A 24,307-nucleotide genomic window follows, 5' to 3' on the forward strand; every position below is an offset into this window, starting at 1 on the left:
AAAAATGTTCAAAGGAGTATGATAATGAAATTAGAATGAACACTTGTAGAATGGTAGTAAAATAGATAAAATTTTGCTTTCAGAGTCACAGGACCTGGTTCAAATCACATATCTGATGACTACTACCTATGTGCTTAGGTAAATAACTTAATCTGTCAAAGTCTGCTTCCTCATCAGTAAAATGAGAAGGTTAATGTAGAAGGCCTTTAAATTTCCTTCTAGCTCTAATCCTATAATGGTAAAATCCTTAGAGAATATATTCAAGGATAATAATAAAATAGCCACTAACCTGTAAGATAATTATAAGAAGTTGAGCAATTCATGAGGTAAGATACAATAAATGCATATTTTTTCTCTTTAAATAAAAGTTTTAGAGGAGTCAAGAAGGTGGCTTAGAGGCAGCCGAAATTCAGACCTCTGAAAACCCTTACTCACCAATTAAAAATCAAATGCTCTTAGGTGACTGCAAACCAAATCTAACAACAGGACACAGTGAAAGAATCCTCCCACTGGACTCAACTTAAACAGTACACCCCCCAAAAGCCTGAATTTGAGAATACCTTGGTTTAAGGAGAAGGAAGAAGGAAGATCCCAGGAACCCTCCCCCACCACAGTACTGAGTCTCCAGCAGGGCCTGGAATATCTGGGCAGGAAAGGGCACTAGTCTAGAGGGAGTACCTTGCAGGCAAAGCTATGCCAGGCTAAGGGCTTTAAACACAGGCAGCTGGGGTTGGGGGGCAACTAGAGAATAACCTCAGTGAAGGCAGCTCAATCCTGAGACACTCCATATTGCCATCCTTCCCAAGGTTTTGGCCTCAGTGTACATCCATCTCTACAAGTGCAACTGCACTGTGCTTAATCTTATCAAGCCCACAGAGGGCAGGGAAGCTCAAGCTCCAAAATCCCTCCCCCACAGACTGCTATGAGAACCTTGCTAAGTTGAAAGGGTGAGGTTTGACAGAAAAACCCAAACCCACAGATACAGCACATAATGAGAGGAGCAAAAATACAGGCAACTACAGGGGGAAAAGAAGGAACAAATATGAACAAACAACAGAAAAAACAAAAGGAAATTACAATTGAAAACTTCTATCCAGGCAATGAACAAAGAGCAAATGTAACAACAGAGGAGGATCAAGGAACACCAAGCAAAAACACAGAAACTCCAATGAATTATACACAGGCTTTGCAAGAACTCAAAATATAATTCAAAACACAATTAAAAGAGGCTGAAGACAACTGGGGAAATAACTTAAAAAGTAAGAAAAGTCATCTGGAAACAGAGGCACTTGAACTAAAACGACAAAATAATGTCTTGAAAGCCAAAATTAATTAACTTGTAAATGAGGCAAGGGAGATGAAAGATGAGGGAAAGCAAATTAAATATGAGGAAAAGAAAATGAAAAATGACAAAGAAAATCAGACCTGAAGTAGAAGGATGACTAAAAAGCCAGGGATGAAATTCAGTCTTTAAGAACTAGAATACAACAATTAGAAGCAAGTGACTTCACAACGCAGCAGGAAACTATGAAACAAAATCAAAGGAATGAAAAAATTGAGGAAAATATGATTCACAAAACAGAAGATTTGGAAAACTGGTCAAGGAGAGACAACTTAACAATCATTGGTCTACCAGAAGACTATGATAAAAAAAAAAAAAGCCTGGACACCATACTACAGGAAATTATCCAAGAAAACTACCACAATATTCTAGAACAAGAGGAAAAAGTGGAGATTGAAAGAATCCACAGATCACTTCCTGTACTTAATCCCCAAATGACAACACCCAGGAATGTTATAGCCAAATAAAAGAACTATCAGACCAAGGAAAAAATATTATAAGCTACTAAGAAGTCATTCAGATACCATGGAACTACAGTGAGGATAACAAAGGATCTGACTGCATCTATACTGATATATATGATATTCCAAAAAGCAAGGGAACTACGTTTACAACCAAGAATCAACTACCCAGCAAAACTGACTATATTCTTACAGGGTAAAGTACGGTCATTTAATAAAATAGAAGAATTCCAAGGATTCATAAAGAAAAGGTGAGAACTGAACAGAAAATTTGATGCCAAAGCTTAGAACTCAAGAGAATCAGAAAAAGGTAATTAAGAGCTGGGGGAAAACAAATAAAAAACTTTTTTAAAGGACCCAATAAGTTAAAATGATATGTATCTCTAAAAGAAAAGAGAATATTGGTAACTTTTGAAAACTGTTATTATCGCCTGGATAGCTAGAAGAATTATACTTAGAGGGAACAGTGACAAACTGTATAGGATGAAATGCCAAGACATAAATATGTATATAGATATGTGTATGCATAATATATATGTACATATATACAACTAGATTTTAAAAAGAGATTAATACAAAGAGAAATGGGAAAAGAAACAAAATGGTGTAAATTTATATGTCACAAAAAGCACATGGCAGGAGGGGGTGAGAACATCAACACAATTGAAGGGTAAAGGAGTTGGAGACAGAAAACACTCAAATCTTACATGTATTGAAATTGACTCAAAGAGGAAAGGAAAATCAAATGCATTGGGGAAGATAATTGATTTGTGCCCTATAAGAAAGTAGAAGGGTAACAAATGGACTGGTGGGGAAGGAAGCAATACAAGGTAGGGGGAGGGTGGGAGTAGTTTAAAAAGATTGTAAAAAAAATAAGAGGAGAATAAGAAGAGAGAGGTGGAAAGGGAAATAAAATAAGAGTGGGAATTAGGGGGACTGATTAAAACAAGCACTGGTATAGAAGGAAATAGTGAAAGAAGAAAGGGCAGGACTCAGTGGGAATCAAAGTGCTGGGAAATACACAGCTGGTAAACATAGCTCTGACTGTGAATGGAATGAACTCACTGATAAAATGCAAGCAAATAGAAGAGTAAATTAGAAACCAAAACCCTACCATATGTTGTCTACAAGAAACTTATACGAGGAAGGTAGAAACATAGGCTAAAAGTAAGAGGATGGAGCCACATCTCTTGGGCATCAACTGATAAAAAGAAGGCAGGAGTCGTAATCATGATATCTGACAAAGGCAAAGTAAAAGTAGACCTAGTCAAAAGATTTAGGGAAGGTAATTACAGCCTGATAAAAGGCAGTATAGATAATGAGGAAATATCAGGACTCAACATGTATGCACGGAATGGCATAACATCCAAATTTCTAAAGGAGAAACTAGTGGAGATCAAGGATGCAATATATAGGAAAGCTATACTAGTTGGAGACCTGAACCTTCCTCTATCAGAACTAGATGGATCAAAACAAAAAATAAATAAGAAAGAGGTAAGAGAAGTGAATGAAATCTTGGAAAAAATTAGAGTTAATAGATATGTGGAGAAAAATAAATAGGGACAAAAAGGATTACACCTTCTTTTCAGCAGCACATGGTATATTCACAAAGATTGACCATATACTAGGGCATAAAAATATTGCAAACAAGTAAAAAAGTGCATAAATAATAAATGCAACATTCTCAGATTACAATGAAATGAAAATAATAATTAGTATGGGTATATGGAGAGGCACATCAAAAATTAATTATAAATTATACCATATGTTTCTCCAAAAATCAGTTAGTTAACAAAGTAATCATAGAAATAATTAATAATTTCCAAGAAGAAAATGACAATGATGAGACATCCTTTCAAAATTTACAGGATGCAGCCAAAGCAGTACTCAGGGGGGAATTTATATCCTTGATTTCATATATTAACAAACTAGAGATGGCAGAGATCATTGAATTGGGCATGCAAATTAAAAAAAAAACTAGAAAGTGAACAAATTAAAAATCCTCAGATGAAGACTATATTAGAAATCATAAAAATCAAAGGAGAAATTTATAAAATTGAAAGTCAAAGAACTATTGATTTAATAAATAAGACTAGAAACTGATATTTTGAAAAAATATAAAAGTAAAGTTACTGGTCAATATAATTAAAAAAAGGGAAAGAAGAAAACCAAATTGATAGTATCCAAGATGAAAAGGGAGACTTCACCTTTAATGAAGAGGAAATTAAGGCAATCATTAAAAACTATTATGCCCAATTATATGGCAATAAATATGGCAATCTAGGTGATATGAATGACTACTTACAAAAATATAAATTGCCTAGACTAACAGAAGAAGAAATAAATTACCTAAACAATGCCATATCAGAAAAATAAATTGAATAAGCCATCAAAGAACTCCCTAAGAAAAAATCCGCAGGACAAGATGGATTCACAAATAAATTCTATCAAACATTCAAAGAACAACTAATCTCAATATTATACAAATTTTTTACATAATAAGTGAAGAAAGATTTCTACCAAATTCCTTTTATGAACAAATATGGTAATGATACCAAAGCCAGGCAGGTCAAAAACAGAGAAATAAACCTATAGACCAATTTGGCTAATGAACATAAATGCAAAAATCCTAAATAAAATACTAGCAAAAAACTCCAAAAAGTGATCACAAGGGTTATTCATTATGATCAGGTAGGATTTATACCAGGAAAGCAAGGATGATTCAAAATTAGAAAAACTAATCACATAATTGACCATATTAACAAGAAAACTGACAAAAATCACATGATTATTTCAATAGATACAAAAAAAAACCCTTTGACAAAAGCACAACACTCATTCATAGGAAAGCATAGGAATAGAAGGGCTTTTAGTAAAAATATTCAACAGTATATATCTAAACCCATCAACAAAAATCATTGTCAATGGGGATAAACTAGAAGCCTTCCTAATAAGATCAGGAGTGAACAAGGATGCCCATTATCACCTGTATTATTTAAAATTGTACTAGAAACACTACCTGTAGCAATTGAGAAGAAAAAGAAAATAAAGGTGTTAAAATAGGCAATGAGGAGACCAAGATATCTCTCTTTGCAGATTATATGATGGTCTACTTAATTCTAGAGAATCAACTAAAAAGCTAGTGGAAATAATAAGCAACTTTAGCAAAGTTTCAGTATACAAAATTAACCCACACCAGTCATTAGCATTTCTATGTATTTCCAACACATTTCAGCATCAAGAATTAGAAAGAGAGACTTCCAGTCAAGATGGCAGCTTAGAGAAAGCTAAAGTTCAGAGTTTTAGAAACCCTTCCTTACCGATTTCAAACTGAATGCTGCTAGGGTAAGGAATTCAAAACAAAGAACAGAATAGACCCCAGGAACACTCCTCCTGGACTTGGATCAAAAGGTAAGGCCCCCCAAAAGTCAGAACCCGAGATCACTCAGATCTAAAGGATAGGCAAAAGGAAGGTCCCAGGACTCATCCCCCCAACCCAGAGCGCTGAATCCAAGGCAGCAGCAGGAACCTCAGGGCAGGCAAAAGGGCCTAGGGAGAGGGCACCCAGACAGCAGGGAAACAGAGAGAGATGGGGGGAGCCTGTAGCCCCCTGACCAGATCCTTCCATCTGAGTCTCAATGAAGGTCCCTGCCTCAGGGCATACTCAGTCTGAAGTTAATCCTATCACCAGCCCTCAGAGCTCTGGGAAGTCATGGCCCTTCCCCCCTCAGAGAGCAGGGTCTTCTGAAACAACAGTAACCCTCAGGGCTGGCAAAAGGGCCTTGGAAGCCGGCTATTCTGAAGGACACACCCTGAAAACAACCTGACCCTGTCGCGGGAGCACCCAGAGAGCAGGGAAACAGAGATGGGGGAGCCTGTAACCCCCTGATCAGATCCTTCCATCTGAGTCTCACCAAAGGTCCCTGCCTCAGGGCATACTCAGTCTGAGGTTAATCCTATCACCAGCCCTTGGAGCTCTGGGAAGCCACAGCTAATTCCCCTCAGAGTACAGGCTCCTCTGGCCAGCAAAAGCATTGAAATACAACTGAGAGTGTCAAGCCAGGCACAGAGCATAGAAGTAAAGCAACAGAGAAGCATCGGGAGGGAACTGAGGAGGATAGTAACACGGAAACAACAAAACACGAGCAATTCCAGGCTTCCTGGGGAAGACAGACAATTTGCCTAGGGCTAAAGCCACTGAACACCAGACAGATAATGAAGAGCCAGCCCCCCTCACTCAGATAGAAATGGCAAACAGTACAGAAGCAAAAAAGCCTCGAAACATCAGGAAAAACAAGAAGGGGGCAACCTTGGACACATTTTATGGAGGAAAAATACAAGATACAGAGTAGATAGAAGAGGAAACACAAGCAAACGCACTGAAACCTAACAAAGGAAATGGAAACTCTCCACAAACTTTTGAAGAATTTTAATTGAAAATGATCAAAAAGATGGAAGCCTTCTGGCAGGAAAAGTGGGAATTAATGCAAAAGAATTTTATGCAACTACAAAACCGGTTTGACCAAACTGAAAAGGAAAACCAGGCTTGAAAGGTCAGAATTAGGCAACTGGAAGACAATGAGCAGGTAAAAGAGCAAGAATTAATAAAGCAAAGCCAAAAGATCAAGAAATTAGAAGAGAACATAAAATATCTCACTGAAAAGGTGACAGACTTGGAAAAAAGAGGAAGAAGAGATAATTTAAGAATAATTGGACCACCAGAAAAGCCAGAAATAAACAGCAAACTCGACATCGTAATACAAGATATAATCAAAAAAATAGCCCAGAGATTCTAGAACAAGAGGGCAATACAGCCACTGAAAGAGCTCACAGAACACCCTCTACACTAAATCACCAAAAGACAACTCCCAGGAATGTAATTGCCAAATTCCAAAACTTTCAAGCAAAAGAAAAAATCTTACAAGAAGCCAGAAAGACAATTTAGATATAAAGGAATGCCAATCAGGGTCACACAAGACCTTGCAAGTTCCACTCTGAATGACCTTAAGGTATAGAACATGATTTTCAGAAAGGCAAGAGAGCTGGCTCTTCAACCAAGAATCAGCTCTCCAGCAAAACTGACTATATACTTCCAAGGGAAAGTATGGGTATTCAACAAAATAGAAGATTTCCAAGTTTTTGCAAAGAAAAGTCCAGAACTCTGTGGAAAGTTTGATATTGAAAAACAAAGAGAATGAAATACCTGAAAAGGTAAATATGATGGAAAGGGAAAAGGAGAAAATTGTTATCTTTTCATTTATTCAAACTCTCTTGTATAAGGACTACATTTATATCAATCTATGTATACTAACATGTGGGGAAAATGCAATGTATAAATAGAGGGAAAAGAAAGACCAAATAGAATAATCTTTCTTACACAAAGATTCACACCAGAAGGGGAGGGGAAGAAAACTCATATTAGAAGGAGAGGAAGAGAATTTTTACTTAAACCTTACTCTCAGAGAAATCAACTCTGAGAGGGAAGAACATCCAGATCCATTGGGATCGTGAATTCTATCTTACCCAACAAGGGTAGGGAGAAAGGAAAACCAAGGGGGAAAGGAGAAGAGGGAAAATAAAAGTGTAGGGATATGGAGGGGGGAGGAAAGGGAAGAAAAAAGGAAAGGCTAGACATGAAAATATATCAAGGGAGGGGGAAAGGGGGACTGGTTTAAAGTAAATCACTGGATTAAAAGGTTAGAGCTAAAGAAGAAAGGTTAGAATTAGGGAAGCATATCAAAAATACCAGAGAACTCACAAGTCACAATCATAAATTTAAACATGAATGGGATGAACTCACCCATTAAATATAGAAGAAATACAGAATGGGTTAGAATCCAAAACCCTACCATATGTTGACTTCAAGAAACACACATGAGGTGGGTAGACACCCACAAGGTCAGAATTAAAGGATGGAGTAAGAGCTTCTGGGCCTCAACTGATAGGAAGAAGGCAAGAGTTGCAAACATGATATCTGATAAAGCCAAAGCAAAAATAGACCTGATTAAAAGGGATAGGGAAGGTAATTATATTTTTATAAAAGGGATCTTAGATAATGAGGAAATATCACTAATCAACATGTATGGACCAAATAATATAGCACCCAAATTTCTAATGAAGAAACTAAGGGAATTGAAAGAAGAAATAGACAGTAAAACAATATTAGTGGGAGATTTGAACCAACCATTATCAAATATAGATAAATCAAATAAAAAAATAAATAAGAAACATGTAAAAGAAGTGAATGAAATGTTAGAAAAATTAGAGTTAATAGACATATGGAGAAAAATAAATAGGGACAAAAAGGAATATACCTTCTTCTCAGCACTACATGGCACATTCACAAAGATTGACCATACACTAGGTCACAGAAATATGGCATACAAATGCAGAAAAGCAGAAATAATAAATGCAGCCTTTTCAAATCACAAGGAAATAAAAATAATGATCAGTAATGGTACATGGAAAACCAAATAAAAAATTAACTGGAAATTAAATAATATGATACTTCAAAATCATTATTTAGAGAAGAAATCACAGAAAAAATTAATAATTTCATCAAGGAAAATGACAAAGGCGAGACATCCTTTCAAACCTTTTGGGATGCAGCCAAAGCAGCAATCAGAGGAAAATTCTTATCCCTGAGTTCATATATTAACAAACTAGGGAGAGCAGAAATCAATCAATTGGAAATGCAAATAAAAAAACTCAAAAGCGATCAATTGAAAACCCCCCAGCAGAAAACCAAACAAGAAATCCTAAAAATTAAGAGGGAAATTAATAAAATCAGAAGTGATAGAACTATTGATTTAATATATAAGACAAGAAGCTGGTACTTTGAAAAAACTAACAAAATAGACAAAGCACTGGTCAATCTAATTAAAAAAAGGAAAAAAGAAAAGCAAATTAACAGCATGAAAGATGAAAAGAGGGACATCACCTCCAATGAAGAGAAAATCAAGGCAATCATTAAAAATTACTTTGCCCAATTATATGGCAATAAATACAGCAATCTAGGCGATATGGATGAATATATACAAAAATACAAACTGCCTAGACTAACAGAAAAAAAATAGAATCCTTAAATAATCCTATATCAGAAAATGAAATCCAACAGGCCATCAAAGAACTCCCTAAGAAAAATTCCCCAGGGCCCAATGGATTCACAAGTGAATTCTATCAAACACTCAGAGAACAGTTAATCCCAATACTATACTAACTATTTGACATAATAAGCAAAGAGGGAGTTCTACCAAACTCCTTTTATGACACAAACATGGTACTGACTCCAAAACCAGACAGGCCAAAAACATAGAAAGAAAATTATAGACCAATCTCCCTATTGAATATAGATGCAAAAATCTTAAATAGGATACTAGGAAAAAGAATACAGAAAGTGATCAGAAGGGTCATCCACCATGATCAAGTAGGATTTATACCAGGGATGCAGGGCTGGTTCAATATTAGGAAAACCATCCACATAATTAACCACATCAACAAGCAAACCAACAAAAATCACATGATTATTTCAATAGACGCAGAAAAAGCCTTTGATAAGATACAACATCCATTCCTATTGAAAACACTAGAAAGCATAGGAATAGAAGGGTCATTCCTAAAAATAATAAACAGTATATATCTAAAACCATCAGCGAATATCATCTGCAATGGGGATAAACTAAATGCATTCCCAATAAGAGCTGGAGTGAAACAAGGATGCCCATTATCACCTCTACTATTTGACATTGTACTAGAAACACTAGCTGTTGCAATTAGAGAAGAATAAGAAATTGAAGGCATCAAAGTAGGCAAGGAGGAGACTAAGCTATAGCCCTTTTCAGATGACATGATGGTCTACTTAAAGAATCTTAGAGATTCAACCAAAAAGCTAATTGAAATAATCAACAACTTTAGCAAAGTTGCAGGATACAAAACAAACCCACATAAGTCATCAGCATTTCTATACATCTCCAGCATAGTTCAGCAGCAAAAACTAGAAAGAGAAATCCCATTCAAAATCATCTTAGACAAAATAAAATACCTAGGAATCTATCTCCTGAGACAAATACAGGAACTATATGAACACAACTACAAAACACTCTCCACACAACTAAAACTAGACTTGAGCAATTAGGAAAACATTAACTGCTCATGGGTAGGACGAGCCAATATAGTAAAAATGACCATACTATCCAAACTCATCTATCTATTTAGTGCCATATCCATGGAACTTCCAAAAAAATTTCTTTACTGATTTAGAAAAAAACATAACAAAGTTCATTTGGAATAAAAAATGATCAAGGATATCCAAAGAAATAATGAAAAAAAATACAAAGTTAGGGGGCCTTTCAGTACCAGATCCCAAACTATATTACAAAACAGCAGTCATCAAAACAATTTGGTACTGGCTAAGAGACAGAAAGGAGGATCAGTGGAATTGACTTGGGGCAAGTGACCTCAGCAAGACAATATATGATAAACCCAAAGACCCCAGCTGTTGGGTCAAAAATCCACTATTCAATAAAAACTGATGGGAAAACTGGAGACAGTGTGGAAGAGATTAGGATTAGATCAACACCTCACACCTTATACCAAGATAAATTCAAAATGGGTGAATGACTTGAACATAAAGAAGGAAATGATAAGAAAATTAGGTAAACACAGAATAGTATAATTGTCAAACCTTTGGGAAGGGAAAGACTTCAAAACCAAGCAAGAATTAGAAAAAGTTACAAAATGCAAAATAAATAATCTGGAATACGTCAAATTAAAATGTTTGTGTACTAACAAAACCAATGTAACCAAAATCAGAAGGGTAGCAACAAATTGGGAAGCAATCTTCATAAAAACCTCTGACAAAGGTTTAATTACTCAAATTTACAAAGAGGTAAATCAATTGTACAAAAAATCAAGCCATTCTCCAATTGATAAATGTGCAATGGATATGAACAGGCAGTTTTCAGATAAAGAAATCAAAACTTTTAATAAGCACGTGAAAAAAGTGCTCTACATCTCTTATAATCAGAGAGATGCAAATCAAAACAACTCTGAGGTATCACCTCATACCTAGCAGATTGGCTAACATGACAGCAAAGGAAAGTAATGAATGCTGGAGGGGATGTGGCAAAGTAGGGACATTAATTCATTGCTGGTGGATTTGTGAACTGATCCAACCATTCTGGAGGGCAATTTGGAACTATGCCCAAAGGGCAATAAAAGACTGTCTGCCCTTTGATCCAGCCATAGCACTGCTGGGTTTATATCCCAAAGAAATAAGGGAAAAAGACTTGTACAAGAATATTCATAGCTGAGCTCTTTGTGGTGGCCAAAAATTGGAAAATGAGGGAATGCCCTTCAATTGGGGAATGGCTGAACAAATTGTGGTATATGTTGGTGATGGAATACTATTGTGCTAAAAGGAATAATAAAGTGGAGGAATTCCACGGAGACTGGAACAACCTCTAAGAAGTGATGCAGAGCGAAAGGAGTAGAACTAGGAAAACATTGTACAAAGAGACTGATACACTGTGGTACAATTGAAGGTAATGGACTCCTCCACTAGGACAATGCAATTTCTCTGAACAATCTGCAGGGATCTAAAAAGCACTATCCACAAGCAGAGGTCAAACTGAGCGAGTAAAAACACTGAGAAAAAGCAACTGCCTGACTACAGCGGTTGAGGGGACATGACAGAGGAGAGACTCTAAATGAACACTCTGGTGCAAATACCAACAACATGGAAATGGGTTCGAACCAAGAAAACATGTGAAACCCAGTGGAATTGTGCGCCGGCTATGTGAGAAGTGGTGGGAGGGGGGAGGAAAAGATAATGATCATTGTTTCCAATGAATAATGTTTTTAACTAACCAAATAAAATAATGTTTAAAAAGTAATAAATGCAGTAAAATTTTAATAAAATAAAATCTACAATGCAACCAAAAAAAAAAAAGAATTAGAAAGAAAAATTCCACATAAAATCACCCTAGATAATATAAAGTATTTAGGAATCTATCTGCCATGACAAGCACAGGGACTATATGAACACAACTACAAAACACTCTCCACACAATTAAAACTAGATGTAAACAATTGGAAAAAAAAAAAAAACCTTGATTGCTCATGCGTAGGACGAGCTAACATAATAAAAATAACAATCCTACCCAAATTAATTTACTTATTTAGTGCCATACTCATTGAACTACAAAAAAACCTTTTTTACTGAATTAGAAAAAAGCGTAACAAAGTTCTTTGGAAGAACAAAATAACAAAAATATACAGCAAAATAATGAAAAAAAAAAACTGTGAAAGAAGGTAACCTTGCCGTCCCAGATCTCAAACTATAGTATAAAGCAATGGTCATCAAAACAATATGGTACTGGCTGAGAGGGAGAATGGAAGATCAGTGGAATAGACTGGGGTAAGTGGCCTCAGGAACAGAGTCTATGATAAGCCCCATGGTCGAACTTTGGGGACCAAAATCCATTATTTGATAAAAATTGCTGCAAATGTTAGAAGACAGTATGGGACAGATTATGTTTGGATCAACATCTCACACCCTAAACCAAGATAAACTCAGAATGGATGAATGACTGGAATATAAAGAAGGGAACTATAAGTAAATTGGGTGAATACAGCATAGTATACATGTCAGATATTTGGGACAGGAAAGATTTTAAGCCAAGCAAGAGTTAGAAAAAAAATCACAAAATGTAAAATGAATAATTTGATTACATTAAATTAAAAAGGGTTTATACAAACAAAACCAATGCAATCAAAATTAGAAGGGAATCAACAAATTAGGAAAAATCTTCATAACAAAAACCTCTGAAAAAGGTCTAATTACTCAAATTTATAAAGAACAAAATCAATTGTACAAAAAATCAGACCATTCTCCTTCTCCAATTGATAAATGGGCAAGGGACATGAATAGGTAATTTTCAGATCAAGAAATCAAAACTATTAATAAGCACATAAAAAAGTGTTCTAAATCTCTCATAATCTGTGAGATGCAAATCAAACAACTCTGATGTATCACCTCCACCTAAAAGATTGGCAAAGGAAATTAATGAATACTGGAGTGGATTTGGGAACATAGTGACATTAATGCTCTAATGGTGGAGTTGTGAATGGATCCAACCATTATGGAAGGCAATTTGGAACCATGCCCAAAGGGCACTAAAAGACTATCTGTCCCTTGCTCCAACCATAGCAATGCTTGTTTTATACTCCAAAGAGATAATAATGAAAAATACTTGAATATTCATAGCTCTGCTCTTTATGGTGGCAAAAAATTGGAAAATGAGCAGATGCCCTTTAATTGGGGAATGGCTGAATAAATTGTGGTATATGTTGGTGATGGAATACTATTGTGCTCAAAGAAATAATAAACTAGAACAATTCCATGTGAACTGGAATGACCTCCAGGAATTGATGCAGAGTGAGAGGAGCAGAGCCAGTAGTACATTGTACACAGAGACTGATACACTGTGGTACAATTGCATGTAATGGACTTCTCCATTAGTGGCAATGCAGTGATCCTGAACAACTCAGAGGGATCAAGAAAAAGAACACTATCCACATCCAGAGGAAAAACTGTGGGAGTTGAAATACTGAAGAAATACAACTGTTTGATTACACAGTTCAACAGGGATATGATTGGGGATGTCGACTCTAAATGATCATCATAGTGTAAACATCAACAACATGGAAATAGGTTCTTATCAAGGACACATGTAAAACCAAGTGGAATTGAGTGATGGCTAGAGGAAGGGGTGGGGGTAGTGGAAGGAGGGAAAGAATATGATTCATGTAACCAAGGAATAATGTTCTAAATTGACTAAATAAAAATTTGAAAAATAACTAACTAAATAAATAAATAAATGGTTTAAAGGAAAAACAATGAAGATACACTAAGCTTATTGCTTTGGGCAAATAGTATAACATTTACTTAACAGAGAAATAAAATATATACCTTCCATTTTTTTCATCATTCTCTACAATGGAAAAAATATATCTTTAGGCTGGAAATTGTAGAATAAATGTTGTTTCAAATGTCTTAAACCTGGAAATAATGAAGACACTGAGAAACATGCAATTTAGATATATTTTAGGGCGTGTTTCCAAGGCTAGTTTATGTATCCCAGATTACTGAAAAAAATTGCATTTAGGGTTGAAAAATTAATGCTGGTAATCTTTGAAGAAATATTTTAAAAATTAGAGCAGAAAGACTAATAAATCATGGAATTTAAAAAAAATAAAAGTGGATTTCTATTTGTTAATCTAATTGTTAACTATACACATTTTTGAAGTGTCTTATTTAAAGTATTGTAAGTACTTAGAAAGAAAAGGATGACCAGGAGACAAGAAAGGCTAACTAAGAACAAGTTATGGCATGCTGATATAATTTACTTTTTTTTAAATGTGATTATTAACAAATGAATCAAAAGACTATATAAATCTATTTCCCAGTATTTGATCAAAACCTGGCAATTGTTAGTACCATATATTTCTGTAAAAAATGGGGAGATGTAAGTTTGATGACTCTATTTCTGAGGGTAATGTATCAATAGGAACCAGGAGAAAAATATCTAGTTGATTATGATAGTATTCTCTTTTTTGACTTTAGCCCTTTCAACACACAAATCTACAATACAGAGATTAGAGGGATAGTTCATATATTGGGTGACAGAATCAGATTCTGGAAATAAATCAAGATAGAAGTATAGGCCAGATAAATATGAAATTTTATGGAGATAAGCGTAATTTGTGATTAAGCTAAACAATTCAATTACACAAGTACAAAACTGATAGCATAAGGCTTAACAGCAGTTCATATGAAAAATAACTAGGGATTTTGATTAAAAAATTTTGGGAGCTTAGAGTAAAATGTTAGAGAAAAATGCAAAAGTACTCTTATAATATATTAGCATAGATCACCTGTCCAGAATGAAAGAAATAAGATCCCTGAAGTACTCTGTCCTAGTCAGTCCAGATATGAAATAACATACTCAGTTTTGGAAAGCACTTTTCCAGAAGGATGTTTAAATAGAGTAATAGAAGCAAAAATTATCATATATGTGCTTACCATTATACATTTTGCATTTTTCTTTTTAACTTCCCTCTCTCATCTCCCAAATTCAGTAGAACATAAGCTTTTGAGGGAAGGGAGTGTTCTTTTGAATTTTGTTCTTTTTTTGTTCTTCTATCTTCAATGTATAACCCAGTGTCTTACACACAGTAGGCACTTCCTAAATATGTTAGATTGGATTATGTTTAACTGTGCACAGAATTTTCCTTCTAGGAATCCTTTAGGATGCTTCACCCTATATATTCTCTTTGCTTTTGGCAGTAAACCATTTTTTACAAAGATGATAGTTATAAAGCATAAAAAATATGTTCCAAAGAAAAGAAGACAGGTTGTTCTTTTCTACTGTAATAAGACATTGTGTATAAGAGCCATATCTTAAGAACACATTCAGCAAAACAGAGTCTAATGATGTTGAGTATATTAATTTCTCATATTAACTGTTCTTTCAACTTTGCTAGTTCCAAGGTGAAATTTGCATTTCCTAGCTATAATGGGCAATTAAAGCTGACATTTATATAATACTTTAGTGCTTATCAGTTACTTTAAATCATATATCATATCACTTGAAACACAAAATTATCTTGTAAGATAAATAAATCCAAATTTTATTACCTCTATTTGTGGATGAGGAAACAGAAGGTTGGAGAAGTGAGGAATTTATCCAAGGTTACAGAGCCAATAAGAGTCAGAGCTTTATTTTTATCCTAAGTCTTCTGGTTGTGAGTCCAGAGTTCTCCTTCCAGAGTTAACTTAATCTGTCTTTGCTGCCTTAGTTCTGAAGACTAATTAAACCTACCACCTCACACATATAAGATATTGTGACAAAAAAGAAAATGATGAAGTTTGGGTAAATTGGGGAATTAATATGTTGTTGGTAGTACTGGGAATTAATATATCATTCTGGAGGACAATATTGAACAATGCCAAAAGGACCTGATAATTGTGTCTGTTCCCAAAAAATTCAAATAAAAGGAAAAAGAATCTGTTCGTATCAAAATATTTCTAGCAGTTTTTTCCTCTTAGGTAAATAATTGGAAACTGAAGAAGTGTCCATCAATTGAGAAATAACTGAACAAGTTATGGGCTTTGATTGTGATCCTTGTGCCGCTGGAAATGATGAATAGGACAATCACAAAGAAACCTAGAAGTACTTATACAAAGTGATGCAAAGTTGAGTGAGCATAACCAGGAGAATATTCCAAACCCTAACAGCAATAATGTGTGATGATCAACTGTGAATGACTTAGCTATAATCAGCAATTTGGGGAGCCAAGACAACTCCAGTTGACTCATGACAAAAATAAGTTATCCACTGACATTACAGAGAACTGATTGGGTGAAATGCCAATGGAAGTATATCATTTTTCACTCTTTTTACTTGATAAGTTTTTTTTTTTTTTTATAAGCGAAGTGTCTTCTTTCACAACATGATGAACAAATAAATTGAATGATAGCCCCTGTATAACCCATATCATGTTACCTGTTGTTTCTGGAAGGGGAGAGAAGAGAAAGGGAGGGAGAGAGTGTAAATGAGAAAATGTCTGAAAATGATTAATACAATTGTTTCTACATTTAGTTGGGAAAACTATATATCAAAGACTAAACCAACTCTTCTTGAAGGAGATAACACAAAGATCTCCAAGCTAATCGTGGTGTAATTTTTGTTGTCATTTCAATTGAATAAACACTCATTTATTACTAGTTACATATAAATCACTCTGCTATACACTGGGATGCAAAAATTAATGAGAAAAATATCTCCCCTCAAAGAACTTGCCAGGGGAGATCAATATGTAACCAGATAAATATATTTGAGGTTAGAGTCTTAAAGAGGCAAAAGGAAATTCCAGATAATGTGTTACAGTAACACTTGGATAATGCAAGAATATTTCTAGAAGATGGAGGGTGGATTTGAAAACATGAAATTTGAGCTAACATGAATCATTGTACCACCTGCGGCTTCTACAAGGTAGAAGAGTAGAGGTAGTGGAATTTGGACATAAGGTATCATCTTTGCAATTGCATTGTGGAAAGGGATGCTCAGTTTTTGTTGTATTTATTGTATTTGGATGAAGATTAAAGTTTACTGAAGTTCAGACCAAGTGGACCCTGTCATCTTCATCAATGGGCATCTTTTAAGGATGGAGATAGAGGAACATCTTAACCTCAGAATAAAGACTAAGACTAACCTAGAACCAGCTCTTATCATCATTTGTCACTAATATTTGTAACTGCCAAGGGATAACTAGGTACTTACCTAAGGGCACTTACATTAATAGGATACAAATTAAAATATAAAGATTTTACATAAAATTATATTACAATTAAAATATCATGGATTCTAAAAGTTAATTAAATTACTATTTTATTGATACAATTACCCACTCATCAACATGGAATCTGGCTAAAAAGAATTTTGACTAAACCAGATGAAATATATCTATTTTTCCCAGTGGTCAAACATCATGTAAATTGCTGTCTAACCTTGACTAATACTTTTCCTTTACAGTCAGCATCTTCCACCACAGTGGCCTTCTGTTCTCAAGGTCTCTCTATCTCAATTGATTTTACTCCTTTCTTTGATTTATGAAATTGCTACTTTAGCCTCTGTCATCCCTCCTTGAAATTAAATCTTTTACACAAAGTCCTGAATCCTTCCTACAACTCATAGATAAGGAAAAAGTTACCATGTTAGTGAATCTTACTTTTCCATAAACACCAATATTCAAAATGTTTCTATTTTACACAAATAGTTTTACACAGAGAAAATAAACTCATATCATATTGGAGTTTGATGGAGAGATAATACCATGAAGATAGAAAATTCCAAAGCATTAAATTTTGCCTTGCATATAGTATGTATTTAATGAATGTATATTAATCATGCTCTAGGTCCATAGATTCCATATAAATTTTTTTTAAATTACAAAGGGTTTCTTTGCTGCAATATTTTTGGTAGTCATGATTGAGATACCTTCATTATCCTATAAAATCTTGTCAGTCTTGGTACTCTACCTCCTTATTTCTGAAGGATGTGAACTTGAATTCCAAACTTCCATTTAAGGAGAGAACTCAACCCAGACATTTCATTTCTCTTCTAGATGTACCAATTTGGGACTTTTTTTACTGATTTTTCCACCATGCCCTCAGTCCTTTTCCAGGTCCCCTGTGAACTTTTGCAATTGTCTTCCCCAATTTGATTGTAAGTCCTTAAAGGCAATAATTTGTCTTTCTTTTCTTTATATATGTATGTATATATATATATATATATATATATATGTGTGTGTGTGTGTGTATGTACATATATATATGTATATATATATATATATATATATATGCCTTAACATATTGCCTGGAACACAGTAGGAACACAATAAACACAGTTTATTGACTATCTGTCCTAGAAAGACTAAAAATTATGGAAAGATTCGATCACCAACATCAGAAGCATCTATTTTATTCTTTAAATAATATTTTATTTGATCATTTCCAAGCATTATTAATTAGAGACAAAGATCATTTTCTTTTCATTCCCCCTCCCATATCCAATGCATGATTCCACTGGGTATCACATGTGTTCTTGATTCGAACCCATTGCCATGTTGTTAGTATTTGCATTAGAGTGTTCATTCAGAGTCTCCTCAGACCTGTCCCCTCAACCGCTGTAGTCAAGCAGTTGCTTTTCCTCGGTGTTTCTACTCCCACAGTTTATCCTCTGCTTGTACATAGTGTATTTTATATCCCTGCAAGTTGTTCAGGGACATTGCATTGACCCTAATGGAGAAGTCCTTTATCTTCGATTGTTCCAGAGTGTTTCAGTCTCTGTGTACAATGTTCTCCTGGTTCTGCTCCTCTCACTCTGCATCACTTCCTGGAGATCGTTCCAGTCTCCACAGAATTCCTCCACTTTATTAATCCTTTTAGCACAATAGTATTCCATCACCAACATATACCACAATTTGTTCAGCTATTCCCCAATTGAAGGGCATCCCTCATTTTCCAATTTTTGGCCACCACAAAGAGCTCAGCTATTAATATTCATGTACAAGTCTTCTTCCCCATTATCTTTTTGGGGTACAAACCCAGCAGTGCTATGGCTATATCTAAGGGCACACAGTCTTTTATTGCCCTTTGGGCATAGTTCCAAATTGACCTCCAGGATGGTTGGATCAATTCACAACTCCACCAGCAATGAATTAATGTCCCTACTTTGCCACATCCACATCCAGCATTTATTACTTTCCTTTGCTGCCATGTTACCCTATCTGCTAGAGGTGAGGTGATACCTCAGAGTTGTTTTGATTTGCATCTCTCTGATTATAAGAGATTTAGAACACTTCTTCATGTGCTTATTAATAGTTTTGATTTCTTTATCTGAAAACTGCCTATCCATGTCCCTTGCCCATTTATCAATTGGAGAATGGCTTGATTTTTGTACAATTGATTTACCTCTTTATAAATTTGAGTAATTAAAACTTTGTCAGAGGTTTCTATGAAGATTTTTTCCCCAATTTGTTGTTTCCCTTCTGATTTTAGTTACATTTGTTTTGTTTGTATTAAAGCTTTTTAATTTGATGTGGTCGAAATTATTCATTTTATATTTTGTGATTCTTTCTATGTCTTGATTGGTTTTAAAGTCTTTCCCTTCCCAAAGGTTTGACATGTATACTATTCTGTGTTTACGCAATTTACTTATGGTTTCCTTCTTTATGTTTAAGTCATTCACCCATTTTGAATTTATCTTGGTGTAGGGTGTGAGGTGTTGATCAATTCCTAATCTCTCCCACACTGTCTTCCAATTTTCCCAGCAGATTTTATCAAATAGTGGATTTTTGTCCCCAAAGCTGGGATCTTTGGGTTTATTGTATACTGTCCTGCTGAGGTCTCTTGCCCCCAGTCTGTTCCACTGATCCTCCTTTCTGTTTCTTAGACAGTACTAAATTGTTTTGATGACTGCTGCTTTGTAATATAGTTTGAGGTCTGGGACTGCAAGGACCCCATCATTTGTGTGTGTGTGTGTGTGTGTGTGTGTGTGTGTCTTTTTCATTATTTCTCTGGGAATCCTTGATCATTTGTTATTTTAAATGAACTTCGTAATGGTTTTTTCTAAATCAGTAAAGAAATTTTTTGGGAGTTCAATGGGTATTGCACTAAATAGGTAGATACGTTTGGGTAGGATGTTCATTTTTATTATATTGGCTCATCCTATCCATGAGCAGTTAATGTTTTTCCAATTGCTCAAGTCTAGTTTCAGTTGTGTACAGAGTGTTTTGTAGTTGTGTTAATGTAGTTCCTGTATTTGTCTCGGGAGATAGATTCCTAGGTATTTTATTTTGTCTAAGGTGATTTTGAATAGGATTTCTTTTTCTAGTTTTGCTGCTGAGCTGTGTTGGAGATATGTAGAAATGCTGATTACTTATGCGGGTTTATTTTGTATCCTGCAACATTGCAAAAGTTGTTGATTATTTCAATTAGCTTTTTGGTTTAATTGCTAGGATTCTATAAGTAGACCATCATGTCGTCTGCAAAGAGTGATAACTTGGTCTCCTCCTTGCCTATTTTGATGCCTTCAATTTCTTTTTTTTCTCTAATTGCTACTGCTAGTGTTTCTAGTACAATGTCAAATAATACAGGTGATAATGGGAATCCTTGTTTCACTGCTGATCTTATTGGGAATGCATCTAGTTTATCCCCATTGCAGATGATATTAGCTGATGGTTTTAGATATATACTCTTTATTATTTTTAGGAACAACCCTTCTATTCCTATGCTTTCTAGTGTTTTTAATAGGAATGGATGTTGTATTTTATCAAAGGCTTTTTCTGCGTCTTTTGAGATAATCATTTGGTTCTTATTGCTTTGCTTGTTGATTACATTACATTTCCACCACATATTAATATACATAGATTGATATAAATATAGTCCTTATAGAAGAGTGTTTGAATGAAAGAAAAAGAAAACATTTTTCTCCTTTTCTCTTTCCTTCATATTTACCTTTTCAGGTATTCCATGCTCTTTGTTTTTCGATATCAAACTTTCCACAGAGCTCTGGTCTTTTCTTTGCAAAAACTTGGAAATCTTCTATTTTATTGAATGCCCATACTTTCCCTTGGAAGTATATAGTCAGTTTTGCTGGATAGCTGATTCTTGGTTGAAGAGCAAGCTCTCTTGCCTTTCTGAAAATCATGTTCCATGCCTTACGGTCATTCAGAGTGGAACTTGCAAGGTCTTGTGTGACCCTGATTGGCATTCCTTTATATCTAAATTGTCTTTTTCTGGCTTCTTGTAAGATTTTTTTCTTTTGCTTGAAAGTTTTGGAATTTGGCAATTACATTCCTGGGAGTTGACTTTTGGGGGTTTAGTGTAGAGGGTGTTCTGTGAACTCTTTCAGTGCCTGTATTTCCCCCTTGTTCTAGAATCTCTGTGCAATTTTCTTTGATTATATCTTGTATTACGATGTAGAGTTTGCTGTTTATTTCTGGCTTTTCTGGTAGTCCAATTATTCTTAAATTGTCTCTTCTCCCTCTATTTTCGAAGTCTATGACCTTGTTGGTGAGATATTTTATGTTCTCTTCTAATTTCTTGGTCTTTTGGCTTTGCTATATTAATTCTTGCTCGTTGTCTTCCAGTTGCCTGATTCTGACCTTTAAAGGCTGGTTTTCCTTTTCAGTTTGGTCAAACCAGTTTTGTAGATGCATGAATTTCTTTTGCATTATTTCCCACTTTTTCTCCCAGAAAAATTCCATCTTTTTGATCATTTGTGATTAAAATTCTTCATGGGTTTTTGGAGAGTTTCCATTTCCTTTGGAAGGTTTCAGAGCATTTGCCTTTGTTTCCTCTTCTATCTCCTCTATATTTTGTATTTTTGCTCCATAAAATGTGTCCAAAGTCACCCACTTCTTCTTGGTTTTTTTGGAGTTTTGGGGATTTTCTGTGCTGTTTTCCATCTGTCTGAGTGGGGAGTTCTAGCTTTTCTTATCTCTGTCTGGTATTCAGAGGCTTTAGCCCCAGGTGAATTGTTCATTCGCAGGTGTTACTGCTCTCAGTTCCCTCCCATAGCTTCTTCTTTGCCTTACTTCCACGCTCTGAACCTGGTTTGGCACTGTCTGTGAGGTATCTCAGAGCCTTTGTGGGCCACAAGGGCCTGCACACTGAGGAGGGGAGGGGCCGAGGCTTCCCGGCACTCTGAGGGCTCCTGATAGGATTAACTTCTGCCTGGTTGGACTGAGTGTGTCCCTGGGACTCAGATGGAAGGATCCAGCCAGGGGGCTACAGGCTCCCCTCTGTCTCTCTCTGTTTCCCTGCTGTCTGGGTGCCCCTGCGACTGGCTCAGGTTGTTTTCAGGAAGCCGCCTTCAGAATAGCTGGCCCTGAGTTCCTTTTGCTGGCTCTTAGGTTCCTGCTGCAGCCTCGGACTCAGTGCTCTGGGTTGGGGGGGATGGGTCCTGGGACCTTCCTTCTCCCTACCCCTTAGATCCGGGTGATCTGTGGTTCTGGCTTTTGGGGGGCCTTATCTTTTGATCCAGGTCCAGGAGGAGGGTTCCCAGGATCTATCCTGTTTTTTGTTTTGAATTTCGGTGTCCTAGGAGCATACAGTTTGAAATCGGTTAGGAAGGGTTTCTGGAGATCTGAACTTTAGCTCTCTCTAAGCCACCATCTTGAATGGAAGTACCCAGAAGCATCTTTTAAACTGGTTTGTATAGGCTGAAACTTACCCCCAATACTGGTGTTATCATGAGAACATGTTCCATCTCTACTGCTTTCTGGTTACTTCTATTGTTAAACATCAACCTTCATGATTCTTCACATTAGCAACTAAATCTTATGCCCAAGTTTATGTTGTAGGACAACTTTCACTTAATCATATAAAACTTTTTTTTAATTTTTTTGTCCAGGTGTTTATCTGTTTTAAGCCATAATACATTTATGATACTAACATACATTGTACTGAATGCCATACTTTAATTGCATCATGGGGACCAGGGATTACTAGTTGGATGTCCTTTCCCAAAATTATATTGTCTTAGAAGAAATCTAATGTCAGAATATTACGCATAGTCATAATTAAAAGATGTCTTTTGGAACAAAAGACAAGCTACTTAGAGTTGTGAGTTATGGAAGGTGAGATCTGGTCTCTGATTAGATCATCATAACTCTTATCTGAGTGTAGAACTCTGAGGACCCTTTCATTTTTATTCTTGAGGGATGGTGGTGAAGAAGACAAGATCCTCCTTTCTCAATTTGTGTCTATAGAAAAGGTTTTTGAAATTATAATATAATACATATATATTTATAATATTTCATCAGAACACTATAAATACAAAGAATTTGTCTCCTTTGAACCAATAAATCTTCATTTGCATAGATGATGAACAATAAATTGCTATTCTTCCACATACATTTAGAAAAATAGCTCTCAAGTATTTTTAAAATTTAAAATTACAATTTAAAATTTTAAAATTTAAATTTTAAATTCATGCTCTAATATTATCTTGCTGTAAGGAAGCTCTGACATTATGGGAAAGCCAAGAGATTTCTATATGTTCAATCATTTACAAGTATGCATTTTATACTACTCTAGGAAAATTTTGATGCACTGTGGGGAACATCATTTCAGAACTACTGATCTATAGACTCTCCAGAAGTTTATCAAGATAACTGTCAGAATCATTTCCCTATTTTCTGTATATAATATTAGTAATGTAGTACAGGTAGTTTTTCAGAGCCATTCACTTAGAATAGAATCCAAAGCCAAGTTTGTTTTCAGGCTCATCAATCATCACCCACATCTTCCATCTTCCACAATTATTTGGGTAATTGGATCCATATAAATTAACAGAAATTTTAGTTAAAACCCTTTTAAAAACATCTGAGATTATTTTCAGCTCTCAGGTTGTATTCTTTAAGATAATTTTTTAGCAGGTAAATGAAAAGAAGGATGTTGGTAGTCCTGAATCATACTATCTTTTGGGTAAATCAGTGGCCCACTATAAAACTCTTTACAATGAATTGCTTCACATAATCTAGGTGCATTTACCAGCCTGTACACCATCAATGATAGTATTTTATTGGCAACTATCTCAGGGTGGGGTAGAGAATTGATAAATAGTTGGATTAGTTCTTTTTCCTGATTGCTTCCTTTCTTAATGAGTCAACTTTAAAGTACATTTCCCCTTTCCAGTTTACTGATAAACAACTCAGATATCAACTATTCAGTGAGCTATTGAAGTGCTCTTTGTTCTCAATGAACTAATTTTAGTAGTATGAACTGTGTGTTATGTTGAGAATGGCTTGGAAAGGGGAAATAAGGAGGAAGGAAGTGACTGTTGAACTTTACTGACTATTTAAATGTAACCATTTAATTCCTACATGAATTCTTCATTTTGGCAAAAAATAAGTTCCAGTATGTTGTGAAGGG

Source organism: Monodelphis domestica, chromosome 6, assembly GCF_027887165.1.
Source record: "Monodelphis domestica isolate mMonDom1 chromosome 6, mMonDom1.pri, whole genome shotgun sequence".
Taxonomy (NCBI): domain Eukaryota; kingdom Metazoa; phylum Chordata; class Mammalia; order Didelphimorphia; family Didelphidae; genus Monodelphis; species Monodelphis domestica.